Source organism: Heloderma suspectum, chromosome 6 (genome assembly GCF_057233095.1).
Source record: "Heloderma suspectum isolate Gila_16-S chromosome 6, 16-S_ref, whole genome shotgun sequence".
NCBI classification, from domain to species: Eukaryota; Metazoa; Chordata; class Lepidosauria; order Squamata; family Helodermatidae; genus Heloderma; species Heloderma suspectum.
The window spans coordinates 32,252,234-32,265,804 of record NC_139463.1 but is presented as its reverse complement, the minus strand read 5'-3'; positions in this window follow the sequence as shown (position 1 = coordinate 32,265,804).

Sequence of the window (13,571 nt, the reverse complement as noted above, 5' to 3'; positions counted from 1 at the left end):
TCTCACCATGAATGTGCATAACATTCCATCCAACAAGAGAGAAACATAGTCAAAGACTTTGAAAAACAGTCATTGTAGATCAAGCCAGTGTATATAGAAAACAGGCCCATCAGCAAGATGATGTATCACCCTTGAAAAAACATCTTCATAATCGGATCTATCCCAAAATGATAAGCTCCTCTGAAAACTCCAGTCATGTTTGGATCCAATGTCAAATATGGATGATTATTAATTTTAGCTATTTTTAATAGCTAAAATTATTAGAACTATTAGTCTGTATGGAAGAATTTGGACCCTATAAATGCTTGTTGTCTTATTCTAGGTCTTTTGAATGCATGCTTTAATTCTTTTCAACAAATCATTATTTGGCTAAGCAACTTGGTCTTTAATCTTAATCTCTTAACCCTTAAGGTGCCGGTCTTTGGGATGCTCAGTGTTCAATGTTTAAAAAGGTCCCTCCAAGTGTCAGAGTTGCTTGTCTGATTCAGGCATGCATGTATGTTCATTGGGACACTTGGCAAGAGTAGGCTCAAATGCAGCAGGTATTGGTGGTGGTTGGCTGGGTTCCTCCTGGGGGAACCCTGCCCAAGGCACTTGAAAGGGCTGTTCCACTTCTGCATCTGTCTGGTGATCCCCTTCCACACCTCATGATCTGGGGGCTGCATTGAGAAAATGAAAAGCAGGTCAGTAAATCCAGACCCTAAACAAGATGTGTGGAACCTCAGGTTCACAGGCCAAATCTGGCCTGCCTGTGATTGCAGTACACCCTCCAGGGTTCTCCCAATGGTCACTGCCTTTCTCCCATCCACTGATGGTTTGGTGGTTTCCCAGCATTTGCATGATTGGTTGTTGTGCTGTTTCAGATCCAAACTTTTAAACAGATTGGTTCCCTTGGGAAAGAGTAACTAAAAGGTTAAAATCTTTTTGAACATGTGCAGATGGGAAACATTTTCATTTCCTTCAGGAACTAAGAGGTCACAGCAAGGAACCTCTCTGAGCATGCAGATATTACAGGAAGAGAAGAAGCAGGAGACAGTGAGGTGACTTGTCATCTCCACTCACTGCTGCTTTTGCCAGTCTTACTGGAGTGGTAGGAGTGACAAGAAGACAGCAGATTCCAAATAGGCTTCAGAAGGCCAAGTCCTCACCCTGTAAGACCAACAAGTTCCAGCTGCATTAGAGCCATTTTGAGGAAGGTTGGTTCACCAGGCTATTTTTGGGAGGCCCACTGTGGCCTCTTTGTCAACTGTGAAAAGCCCATTTCCATCATAGCTGGTCATTATCAGAACCATATAACATTAAGAATTGGTGCCTGAATTTTATTGTTTTCCTTTTCCTTCCCCAACACTTTTTTTCCTTTTGTGACATGTCTTTTTAGATTTTAAGCCTGAGGCCATGGTTTGTCTTGTTTTTATTGGTTTGTAAGCCACTCTCCGTCTCCGAGCTTTTCTGGCTGAAGGGAGGGTTATAAATGCTTTAACTAAATAACAAAGAGTCATGTGGCATCTTAAAGACTTAAAGACTAACACATTTGTTTATTCTGGCATAAGCTTTCATGGACATGCACAAAGATAGTGGAGTTTGGCTTCTTCATCATGCCAACCACACGGATGATGCAGGCACAGGAAAGAGAAATTAACACATAATAAATCTTGGTTTTAATTATGAAAGTTTTTAAAACATCCCTTGGATCGATAATTGGGCTCAATGTGCATATGGGAATTACAAACATGCTAGATTCATCATATGGACTGGCTAATTGTGCATTTCAGTGGCATCACTTGCTTTGAAGGGAGACAGTTTACATCAGTAAGACAGTACAAGGGAAAGAGATACAACTCAATTTCTCCAAAACTGTGATGCTGAGATTGGAGATCCAGTGATAGATTTCCAACAACTCATCTACTTTGCCCCTTAGTTCTCACTATATAAAAACAAGGAGTTATGGGGATAAAGAAACAAAAACGAAAGTTTGCATACTGCTATATAAATGACGTTGACAGAATTGACGTGGATAGAGTGTCGAGCTGAACTATAATTTATCAGACAGGTTTGATTGTATTGATTGATTTAGGACTCGGTTGACACAACCATTTCCTCTCCCACGATAGATATTAAATTCACATAGCAAAGCTAGGAATATTGTGCTATCACCCATTACACAGTGAATGGTCACTGTGCTTTTCTTGGATGCATCTGAGCTTTGCATGGAAATGCTGCAAACTGTACCTCTTGCATTTCCTAGGCTTTCTGCTGCACTGTTTGCAATTTGGTTTCTTTATATCCATGTGTGGGTGTGGTATTTTTATATATGTGCACTTCATGCACCTGATAAAGTGGGCTCTGCTCTATGAAAGCTTCTGCCACAATAACTGTATTAATGAGAACCCTCTTTTGGCTTATTTTATTTATTTATTTATTTGATTTATTAGCTGCCCACCTGGCCAGCTACCTGGCCACTCTAGGCAGCATACAATATTAATAACAAATTTACATAATCAACTGAACAAAACAAAACAACAAAACAACACTGCTCTAAAAAACCCTAACCCACCCAAATGCCCACCTGAACAGCCAGGTTTTTAGAGCCCGACGGAAGCTCGTCAAAGATGGCGCATGGCAGAGGTCACTAGGGAGGGAATTCCATAGAGTGGGGGCCACCACAGAAAAGGCCCTCTCCCTAGCCCTCACCAGCCTAGCTGTCCTGGCTGATGGGACAGACAGAAGGCCTACCGAGGCTGATCTCGTTGAGTGGCATCCTTGGTGTTGTTGGAGGCACTCCTTAAGATAGACTGTGCTGGAGCCATATTGGGTTTTAAAGGTCAATGCCAACACCTTGAATTGGGCCTGAAAAAAAACTGGTAACCAGTGCAACTCCTTCAGCACTGGAGTGGTGTGATCTCGCCAACGGCTGCCTTTAATCAGGCTGGCCGCTGCATTCTACACCAGCTGCAACTTCTGAACCATCTTCAAGGGTAATCCCACATAGAATGGTATGCCTCAGCTTCAAATCCAAGAATCCCAAAGAGGTACTACTCAGCATCTTTGATGGGCTAAATGCAAACATGTTACACAAAGACTGGATCGTTCTCTTAGCTGTAGCAGGCAGCTCAATTGGTATTTGAGAAAAAGATGAAAGGATGGTAAAGTGCAGGGCTGGCAGTAGGTTTTGGAGGGCCCTCAGGCAAGATACCCTCAATGGGCCCCTTCCCTCAAACAGCCTCCCTTCTGACTGCCATTGACATCACCAGCTGCTATTGCTCCTCATCCTTTTTCACATGACAGCTACCATTTGTTTGCTTGAGAAGCAGAGAGCTGGTGAGCAAGCAGGCTGTGGCATCTACTGCTCCTCCTTCTCACCACCACCATTGTCTGGCCCAGAGTGAGAAGCAGAGGAACAAGCAGGTTGCAATGATGAAGAGAAAGAGCAACTCCAGGGGGTCTTCTCAGTTGGCCCTTGTTGGGGTGTGGGCCCTTGGCAGGTGCCTGACCATGCCTACCCTTGACACTAGCTCTGGTAAAGTGATTCCCAGAGATGCTTGGTACCAAAAGACATGGTAGCTAGCTCTGGCCAAGAAAATTGCACATCACCATGGACTCACAAAAGGACAAACCAGTCCAGAATCTTTTTCTCAGTTTGGCAGCCATTTATTTTGTTTACAAATGACAGAGACAATGGAAGGAACATATTACCTTCATATGCACACCTGCGGAAAGAACACTGAACTGTCTAAAAGTTGGCGATCAAAACCTATAGGAAAACAGTACACTTGGTCAGATTGGTGTAACTCTTCAGAGGTAGCATCCTGTAAAGAGAAGAATAGTAAGAAGCCACCTGTAAAATTGTTGTACTGTTTGTCAAGTTTCAATAATCTTTATCATAATCTTAATTTTAAAAGATTTATTTAAATCTATGAAGGTCAGTGGATGACCTAAGGGTTGAGCCATAAACAGCAGATCCAGATAAACCAGGAAGCAGGAACTGAGCCAGGAGGTCAAGGAACAAGTCAGAAGTCAGAGCCAAGGAACCAATCAGGCATCGGAGTCAAAGGCAAAGCTGAAACCAGCATCTAAGAGCAAACCCGAAGTCACAGCTGAGGACCAGGCCATAGGTCAGGACTGGAAGTCAAATGAAAGCACACACTGGAACACACCAGAGCTCCAGAAGACCTTGTTGCTCAGGCAAGGCTTCATTCACACAGGAATCCCTTTTATAGCCTTTTCCTGCTCAAGAGGGTCGAGTGGCCAGCTTGGGTAGGTTGAGCCAGTCCAGGGTATGAAGGTACTTAACCGCCAAGACAGTTTTGTATTTTCTTCTCAGTAAGGAGGATCCAACAGCACAAGAGACGACTCTACACATGGACATCACCAGATGGTCAATACTGAAATCAGATTGATTATGTCCTTTGCAGCCAAGATGGAGAAGCTCTATACAGTCAGTCAAAACAAGAGCTGGAGCTGACTGTGGCTCAGATCATGAGCTGCTTCTTGCAAAATTTTGGCTTAAATTGAAGAACATAGGGAAAACCACTAAACCATTCAGGTATGACCTAAGTCATATCCCTTATGAATATATAGTGGAGGTGAGGAATAGATTTCAGGGATTAGACCTGATAGACAGAGTGCCTGAAGAACTATGGATGGAGGTCCGTAACATTGTTCAGGAGGCAGCAACTCAATCCATCCCCAAGAAAAAGAAATGCAAGAAAACCAAGTGGCTGTCTGATAAGGCTTTACAAGTAGCTGAGGAAAGAAGGGAAGCGAAAAGCAAGGGAGAAAGGGGAAGATATATCCAACTGAATGCAGAGGTCCAGAGAACAGCAAGGAGAGACAAGAAGGCCTTCTTAAATGAACAATGCAAAGAAATCGAGGAAAACAACAGAATGGGAAAGACTAAAGATCTCTTCAAGAAAATCGGAGATCTCAAGGGAACGTTTTGTGCAAAGATGGGCATGATAAAGGACAAAGAAGGCAGGGACCTAACAGAAGCAGATGAGATTAAGAAGAGGTGGAAAGAATACACAGAAGAACTATACAGGAAAGATCTTAATGTCCCTGATAGCCATGATAGTCATGATAGTGCAGTCACTGAACTTGAGCCGGACATCCTAGAGAGTGCAGTCAAGTGGGCCTTAGGAAGCATTACTAACAACAAAGCTAGCAGAGATTACAGTATTCCAGCTGAGCTATTTAAAATCCTAAAAGATGATGCTGTTAAAGTGCTGCATTCAATATGCCAACAAATTTCGAACACTCAACAATGGCCACAAGACTGGAAAAGGTCAGTTTACATTCCAATTCCAAAGAAGGGCAACGCCAAAGAGTGTTCAAACTACCGCACAATTGCACTCATTTCACATGCCAGCAAGGTGATGCTCAAAATCCTACAAACTAGGCTTCAGCAGTATGCGAACCGAGAACCACCGGAAGTACAAGCTGGGTTTCGAAGAGGCAGAGGAACTAGAGATCAAATTGCCAACATTCGCTGGATCATGGAGAAAGCAAGAGAATTCCAGAAAAATGTCTATTTCTGCTTCATTGACTACGCTAAAGCCTTTGATTGTGTGGATCACAACAAACTGTGGCAAATTCTGAAAGAGATGGCAGTACCAGACCACCTTACCTGTCTCCTGAGAAACCTGTATGAGGGTCAAGAAGCAACAGTAAGAACCAGACATGGAACAACCGATTGGTTCAAAATTGGGAAAGGAGTACGACAAGGCTGCATATTGTCACCCTGCTTATTTAATTTATATGCAGAGTACATCATGAGAAATGTCGGGTTGGATGAATCAGAGGTCAGAATTAAGATTGCCGGGAGAATTATCAACAACCTCTGATATGCAGACGATACCACCCTAATGGCAAAAAGTGAAGAGGATCTCAAGAGCCTCTTGTTGAGGGTGAAAGTGGAGAGTGCAAAAGCTGGTTTGAAACTCAACATTAAAAAAACTAAGATCATGGCATCTGGCCCTATCACTTCCTGGCATATAGAAGGGGAAGAAATGGAAGCAGTGACAGATTTTATTTTCTTGGGCTCCAAGATCACCGCAGACGGTGACTGTAGCCATGAAATTAAAAGACACTTGCTCCTTGGGAGGAAAGCTATGGCAAACCTAGACAGCATAGTAAGAAGCAGAGACATCACCTTGCCGACAAAGGTCCATCTAATCAAAGCTATGGTTTTCCCAGTAGTAATGTATGGCTGTGAGAGCTGGACTATAAGGAAGGCTGAGCGCCGAAGAATCGATGCCTTCGAACTGTGGTGCTGGAGAAAACTCTTACGAGTCCCCTGGACTGCAAGGAGGTCAAATCAGTCAATCCTAAAGGAAATCAACCCTGACTCGTGCTCATTGGAAGGACAGATACTGAAGCTGAAGCTCAAATATTTTGGCCACCTAATGCGAAGAGAAAACTCTCTGGAAAAGACCCTGATGCTGGGAAAGACTGAAGGCAAAAGGAGAAGGGGACGGCAGAGGATGAGATGGCTAGATAGCATCACCGATGCAACGAATATGAACTTGATCACACTCCGGGAGAGAGCGCAGGACAGGAAGGCCTGGCGTGCTATGGTCCATGGGGTCATGAAGAGTCGGACACGACTGAATGACTGAACAACAACAAGGAGCATCCAGAAACAAGGTTTGGCTGCAAACAGACCTTCACTTTATTTCTAAGGCCCTATATTTCCATCTGTCATGTTTTTCCTCACAACCTTCTTTCTCCCCTTTCTCTCTCTTCCCTCCTTCTTCCTCACTCCTCCTGGGACCCTCTAGGGACAAACTTCTTAATTACTCGAGACAAGGAAGTGTACACAACTATTCCGATACAACAGACAGCTACTCCCACCTGCAACTCTGTGGTTTACCACATGGGACAGCTACACACAATTCTGAAGGTTCCCCGAGTCTCCAATGGTTCCTGTCACCCGCTTCACAAGGTTGTTTGGAGGATAAAGCAGGAATGCCCTTAGGTACATCCCCCTGAGCTTCTTGGAGGATGAGCAACTAAAAAAAATGATTATAATAGCAATGGTTAAAGTGTAATACATTCTTTTCTCCTTCAGATCTTTGGCTCTGCCTTAAGGATGGCTCAGGATAGCCTCAAACTTCCAAGTGTTCTCCCCCACTTTTGCCAACCTGCTTTTGTGCAGGGAACAGCTACGTCTTTAGCAAGGTTTCTTGATTTTCCCAGGGGGATTCCAAGGAAGTCTGCATTGTACTAGAACTGGACTCACGTTTATGGAGTAAGTAAGCAAAGAGTCAAGACCTGCTGGTTTGGAATGAAAGAACACAATGCTTTTCCTCCTTGCTGGGGATCTTAAGCTCAGAAGCATTGTTGGTGGTGTGCATTTTTCATGTTTACATCACAAAGCAATTTGAAAACAGCAAGGAGGAAAATCCTTCTGTGTGTGCCTGTGTTTGTCATGCACATTGTTCAACCTTAAGCCACCTCATTAAGCGTTTCACACTTGCAGAACAAATGAGGAAGCAGCCAGTTGTTAAATTTTGCTTGCTGACAGACTTCAGCTTTGAGAAACCCAGTTGTTGTCACTGTATTTGTGCAGCAAGGGCAGAATGAGCCGACTCAGAGCCGTGTCAGACATGACAAACATCCCACACATAAAGCATGTTGATGAAAGAAATGGCTAGAGAAACTGAGTGTAGATTGTTACATGTGTCAACTGCACAGTCATCTTACATGGGCAAGTAAGGAGAGGCAAATCTGTCAGTTTTGCTTTCTCCCTTTTTTAAAAAAAATCTCAAGTGCTTTCTCTGCAAATTTATAAACAAATGAATTGAATTGAAATGTTCACCCATTTGCACCAGCCAAATTCAAAAGGTAGCGTTGTTCCCAGCATGGAGATGACCATAATGTACTCACCTGTCATGTAATTGTTAAAGAGGAGGAGCCTGTCAGAAAAAAAAGAGGTGGCCACCCTTGTTGTTCAGTTGTTCAGTCGTGTCCGACTCTTCGTGACCCCAACATGGCTGAGTGGACAGAGATTCAGTCCAGACTTTTAAGACCAAAGCACTCAAAGTCCTGGGCCTGGATGGATTAATCTGTTGTAAGAAGAACATAAGAATATCAGAAGAGTCATGCTGGGCCAGACCAAGGGACCATCAAGCAGCTGCCCACAGGAAACCCACAAGCAGGACACAAGTACAACAGCACCCCCACCCCATGTTTCCCAGCAATGACTGTACATGGGCATACTGGCTCTGATACCGGAGGTAGCATATAACCATCAGGTCTAGTGACCACTGATCGTCTTATTCTCCTCCATAAATTTGTCCAATCCCCTTTTAAAGCCATCCAAATTGGTGATCATCACTACATGTTGTGGCAGCGAATTCCATAGTTTCAGTTTCTCCCACATTCAGTTTTTTCTTTGTTCGTTTGTTTTTAATATCAAGTTCTGTTTGTCCTGAGTATGGAGAACTTTGCAAACCTTGGTAAGTTCTTATCAAAACCAAACTGAAACCAAATTCTTATCCATTCCTATGTGCTTGAAAAATAGACTACCAGGGTAATCCTATGGGTGCTGGAAAGAGAGAGAACTCAAGTGGGGGGGGGGGCCTAAACCAAAAACCTGCTGGGCTTGCACCAGCAGGGTAAAAGGGGGGGTGCATTCTTCTAGTAGCTTCCTTCCTTTTTTGGCCTTTTTTTTTTTCTTTGCCGCTTTCCCCTCCCATTGAGAGCAATGTAAGGGAGAGAAACAAGTATGACAGCTGCAAAGCTGACAAATCTTTCCCCCATTCCAGGGTGTGTGGGGGGAGTGGGAGGATTCCCCTATCCACCCCCTGCACTCCTGCAGAATGTTCCCTTTTTGCCATTACTGCTGTCAGAGCACCAATAGCAGATCAGCAAGGAGGTTTCCACTCCCACAATAAGCAAGTTTGCAAGGGCAGAACTCCTTCTCTGGCCACGGACATCCCTCTCCATAAGTGGAGGGGTAGATCCTCCTGTGGCCTCTAAAGCACCCACCTAGGGACCAAAGAATTGGCCCCTACCAAATGCCATGAGTAATAAATGGGCTGCTTTTGTTATCCCATGTTTAACCATTTTTCACTCATGGTGAGGTAAGGGGGGGTGTTTTTCTTTCTTCAGCAGCTTCTTTCAGCAACTGCCATTTTATTTTCCTAGAATTCCCTGGGCATTGCATCATTCCAGGATTTTCTGGGAGAAAAATGGGGGAGAGGTCATGTTTTCCTTTGCTTTTTGGTTTATTTGAAATGTTTTAATGCCACCCTTGGGGGAAAAACCATTAAGAGAGTGGGTTAGAACAGAACAATAACACACCCAGAATGAATATAACAACAACAATTAAATAAAAACTAACAACAATCATAGATATGAGAGAAGAAAGCAGCAGTTAAAAACATGTTATATTTTTTTAAAGAAAACATAAAAAAAGCCAAGACAAACTAAAAGATCTTTAGTTTTCATGGTGCCAAAATAATGCCAGATTGGCACCTGGCAAGACTCCCTGGAGACAGCACTCCACAAACAAGGTGTCATAACTGAGAACGCACACTCCCTGGTTGCCAGCTACCTAATGTCAAATGGTAGGCAACATGGACAAAAGCCTCCAAATATGACCACAAGGTTGAGGCAGACTCATATGGTAAAAGATGACCTTTCAGGTATCTGAGGGGCAATCTACATTACAACTTTAAACTGGTTTCAAACTGGTTATCTAAAGGGATCCTGCAGTTTCATGAGGGTACAGAGAATTCTTTGCTAGAGACCCCTGTCCCCTGCCCAAGCGGCCCCTCTTCCTAGAGCTACAATTCCCAGAATTCCAGTATTTGGTAGCCGAAATCACTAAAAACAGGTTTGAAACCAGTTTAAAGTTGTAATGTAGATTGCCCCTGAGTCCCAAGCTGTTTGGGGCTTTCTATATTGTTGTCAGCACTTTGAATTGTGCCTGGAAACAAACTGTCAGCCAGTACAGCTCTTTAAGAACTGGTCAGATAGCTGTTCCCTGTTAGATAGATGGACTGGAAAGCAAAAGGGGTTAAGCTGGCCAGAGAAATATGGTGGACAAGAGGGCCAATGGTAATATGACCAGTGCAGGGCCAGCATCAAGGGTCTGCATCATTGAACACCAGCTGAAGTCCCTACCCCAGTCAGGGCCCCGCTGCTGGCTCTGCCATGGCTGTCCTTGCTGTTGCATCCTGCTTGCCTGCCCTCTCCAACTGAGCAAGCCATGAGAGGAGCGAGGAGAAAGAGCAATAACCTTCACATGCCTTGTCCTCTTTCTGGGAGGTGGTGCTGATTGACCCCAGAGGGAGACGCAAGCAAATGGCACCAGCAGTGAGGAGAAGATGCCCCCCTAAGAGATAGTGGCCAATGAGACCATCATGCTGAAGTCACACACAAGTGGTTTCTGAGGGCCTTTGGGCAAGACACCCTCAATGGGCCACCTCCATCAGTAAGTCTACCTTCTCGCCACCATTGTCGCAAGCTGCTATTGCTCCTCATCCTCTTTCCCTACATTGCTTCTGCTGGCTTGCTTGTATTGCCAGAGCCAATGCACAAGTAGGCAGCAGCGTCTACTGATCCTTCTCCTCACCACCATTGTCTGGGGTGGATCGGGGTGGCCGCTGACTCCAGTTCCGGGGGGGGGGGATTCCGCTCTGGGTTTTAGTTACCACCAGCAAAAACTCTAAAGATGCTATCCAAGGTGCTGAGACTTATCCCCCAAATGGGTTCAGCACCTTGGATAGCAACTTTAGAGTTTTGGCTGGTGGTAACTAAAACCCAGAATGGAATCACTACCCCTCCGTAACTGGAGTCACCAACAGCCAATGGGGTGGAGTGAGAAGCAAGTGAAGAAGCAGGTTGCAATGTTGAAGGGGAGGAGCAACTCCAGGGGCTATTGTCATTAGATCCCTGCTGGTATGTGGACCCTCAGCAGGTGCCCAACCATGCCTACCCTTGGTGCCAGCCCTGTCACACACACACAACCCGTGAAACAAGCACCAGACCAATGCTGAACATCTAAGAAGAGAGGTGCCATACTGAAAGTCAACTTGGAAGCCCAACTTTCCAATCCCAGATGTGTGGAAGTTTTCATTACCTCAACAGGATTCGTTTTGGTGATTCATATGTGCTGACAGGCTGACACTTCCATGAAAGAACCATTTTATTCCCTTGTTTGAAGATTACACGCAAATGCGCTGAACGAGCTTCAGTCCATTCATTCTGTAAAAAAAAAAAAAAGAATCCCTCCCACTCCCTGTAGGTTGGATTTCCCTTGACATATAATCATAGGGAGTGAGAAAGGAAAAGCAGATAGATCAGCTGGTCCCTGAGTGCCATCTAGTGCTGAAAAGCAGCTTCAGATATTTGGTTTTCATTTCATAACCCGGCCTACCAAATTATGTGTGTGTGTTTGTGCGTGCGTGTTTTAACAGATGGTATTAGGAGGATTTTTGCACGATACTTCAAGTCATATTGTGATCGTATTGTTGAAAGTTGGTACAGATACTCCATTCATAACAATAAGTGCTCTTGAGCGTTTCTTGTAGTATATCTGTGCACATACGAACAATGCGGATGCAGGATAGAAGACAAAAGAGATGCAGTAGTAGAGCATGTGCTTTGTATGTTTCAAAGATCCTGGCATCTCTAGTTTGTTTATTTATTTTATTTATTTAGCCTTCTCATAGCCCACCGTCCAAAAGGCTCGCAATATTAAAAAAAAAAAAAGCCAAGAAAGCAAATTATGGGTGGGTTATGGCTCAGTGCTAGAGCACCTGCTTTGCATGCAGAAGATCCCAGATTTGTTCCCCGGCATCTGCAGGTAGGGTTGGAAAAACGTCTGCCTGAAACCCTGTAGGCCGCTGCCAGTCAGTGTTGACAATACTGGGCTAGATAGACCAGTGATCTGACTCAGTATAAGGCAGCTTCCTATGTTCCAACCATCAAATCGTACTTTCACACTACAACAATTAAAATATAGCACTATACAGCTTGGGATCAGGCTACCTGGAAGAACGCCTTCTCCCATACAAGGATGCCTGATCCTTAAGATTTTCTGGAGAGGCCCTTCTTTCGAGACTGCCACCATAAGAGGCATGTTTGGTAGTGATGGGCCTTTTTGGTGGCCACTCCCAGGCTGTGGAACGCCCTCCCAAAAAGGCTACATTAACTCCCTCTCTGCTATCCTTCTGACGGCAGCCAGAGACCACTTTATTCAAGAAGGTCATTGGCCTGTAAGTGAGTCTAGGGATTGGGTGCTGTTTTTATTCTGTAATTGTTACATTTGTATTGTAACTTAATGTTGTATATTAATAATAATAATAATAATAATAATAATAATAATAATAATATACAACAACAATAATCTGACCTTAAAACACCAAAACCAACAAATCAGGACCCTAATGCCTGTGTAAATTAAAAGTTTTTTAACTTACATTTTAAAATAATCAAAATGAGGGCTAATCACACGGCTCTGGGGATACAGTTCCACAAATGAAGGGCAGCCACTGAAAATGCCCTCCTTTGAGTCCTCACCTCACCATGAGCAGGACAACTTCTGCAGAGCAGAGAGCTCTAGCTGGCTGGTAACAGGGAAAGCACTCCCTCATGTATCTGGATCCCAAACAGTTAAGGGAATTATATAAATTTGCGATAGCACACTGACAGTTGAATGCTTTCAGGTATTGGAGGCTGGTGGCTCCGATGCCATTGGGGCGGTGAATCTGCTCCGGGTTGCATTCAGAGCTCTAACTGAACTATCCAAGGTGCTGAATCCAAGCCCCAAACTAAGTTCAGCATCTTGAAGGATAGCTCCTTTAGAGTTCTGACTGAAATCCAGAGCAGATTCACCACCCCACTGACATTGCAGCCACCAGCATCATAGAATCATAGAATAGTAGGGTTGGAAGGGGCCTACAAGGCCATCGAGTCCAACCCCCTGCTCAATGCAGGAATCCAAGTCAGAGCATCCCTGACAGAAGGCTGTCCAGCCTCGTCTTGAAGGCCTCCAGTGCGGGAGAGGAGAGCCCACCACCTCCCTAGGTAATTGCTTTCAGGATAGGTGTAATATGATCATATAGCAAGTGACGGGTAAAAACCTCTCCCTGTGGCATCGCTAGTCAGAGCAGACAATGCTGGGCTAAATAGGCCAGTGGTCTGACCTGGTAAAAGATAGGCTTTCTTTGTTCCGATTTTAAAATAAATGTGTATTCTAGTCAATTCACTGCAGATGCAGGAAGTGAGAATGCCGTTTTGAACCCCATACATGAAAAATGCCCAAAGACAGGCACTTCGGGATTTAAATTATGAAGCAAGGAAATTCAAACTCCAAGATCCCCTACCCCACCCCAGTCTGCATTCAAAACCAAAATATCATGCAAATCAAGAGGACAATTGCAAATGTGAGTGCTTTGCATAAACATGCCCCCGATTACATGCCCCCAAGCTTTATTCTAGTGACTCTCCCTAGGACGAGAAGCTGTTTAGTCTCTTTGTGGGAAACTAGCAACTGAAATCAAGATGTGATTTCATCCTTTAGCCTTTAGGGGGTTGTAGAGCTCCTACTTCCTGCCATCAGA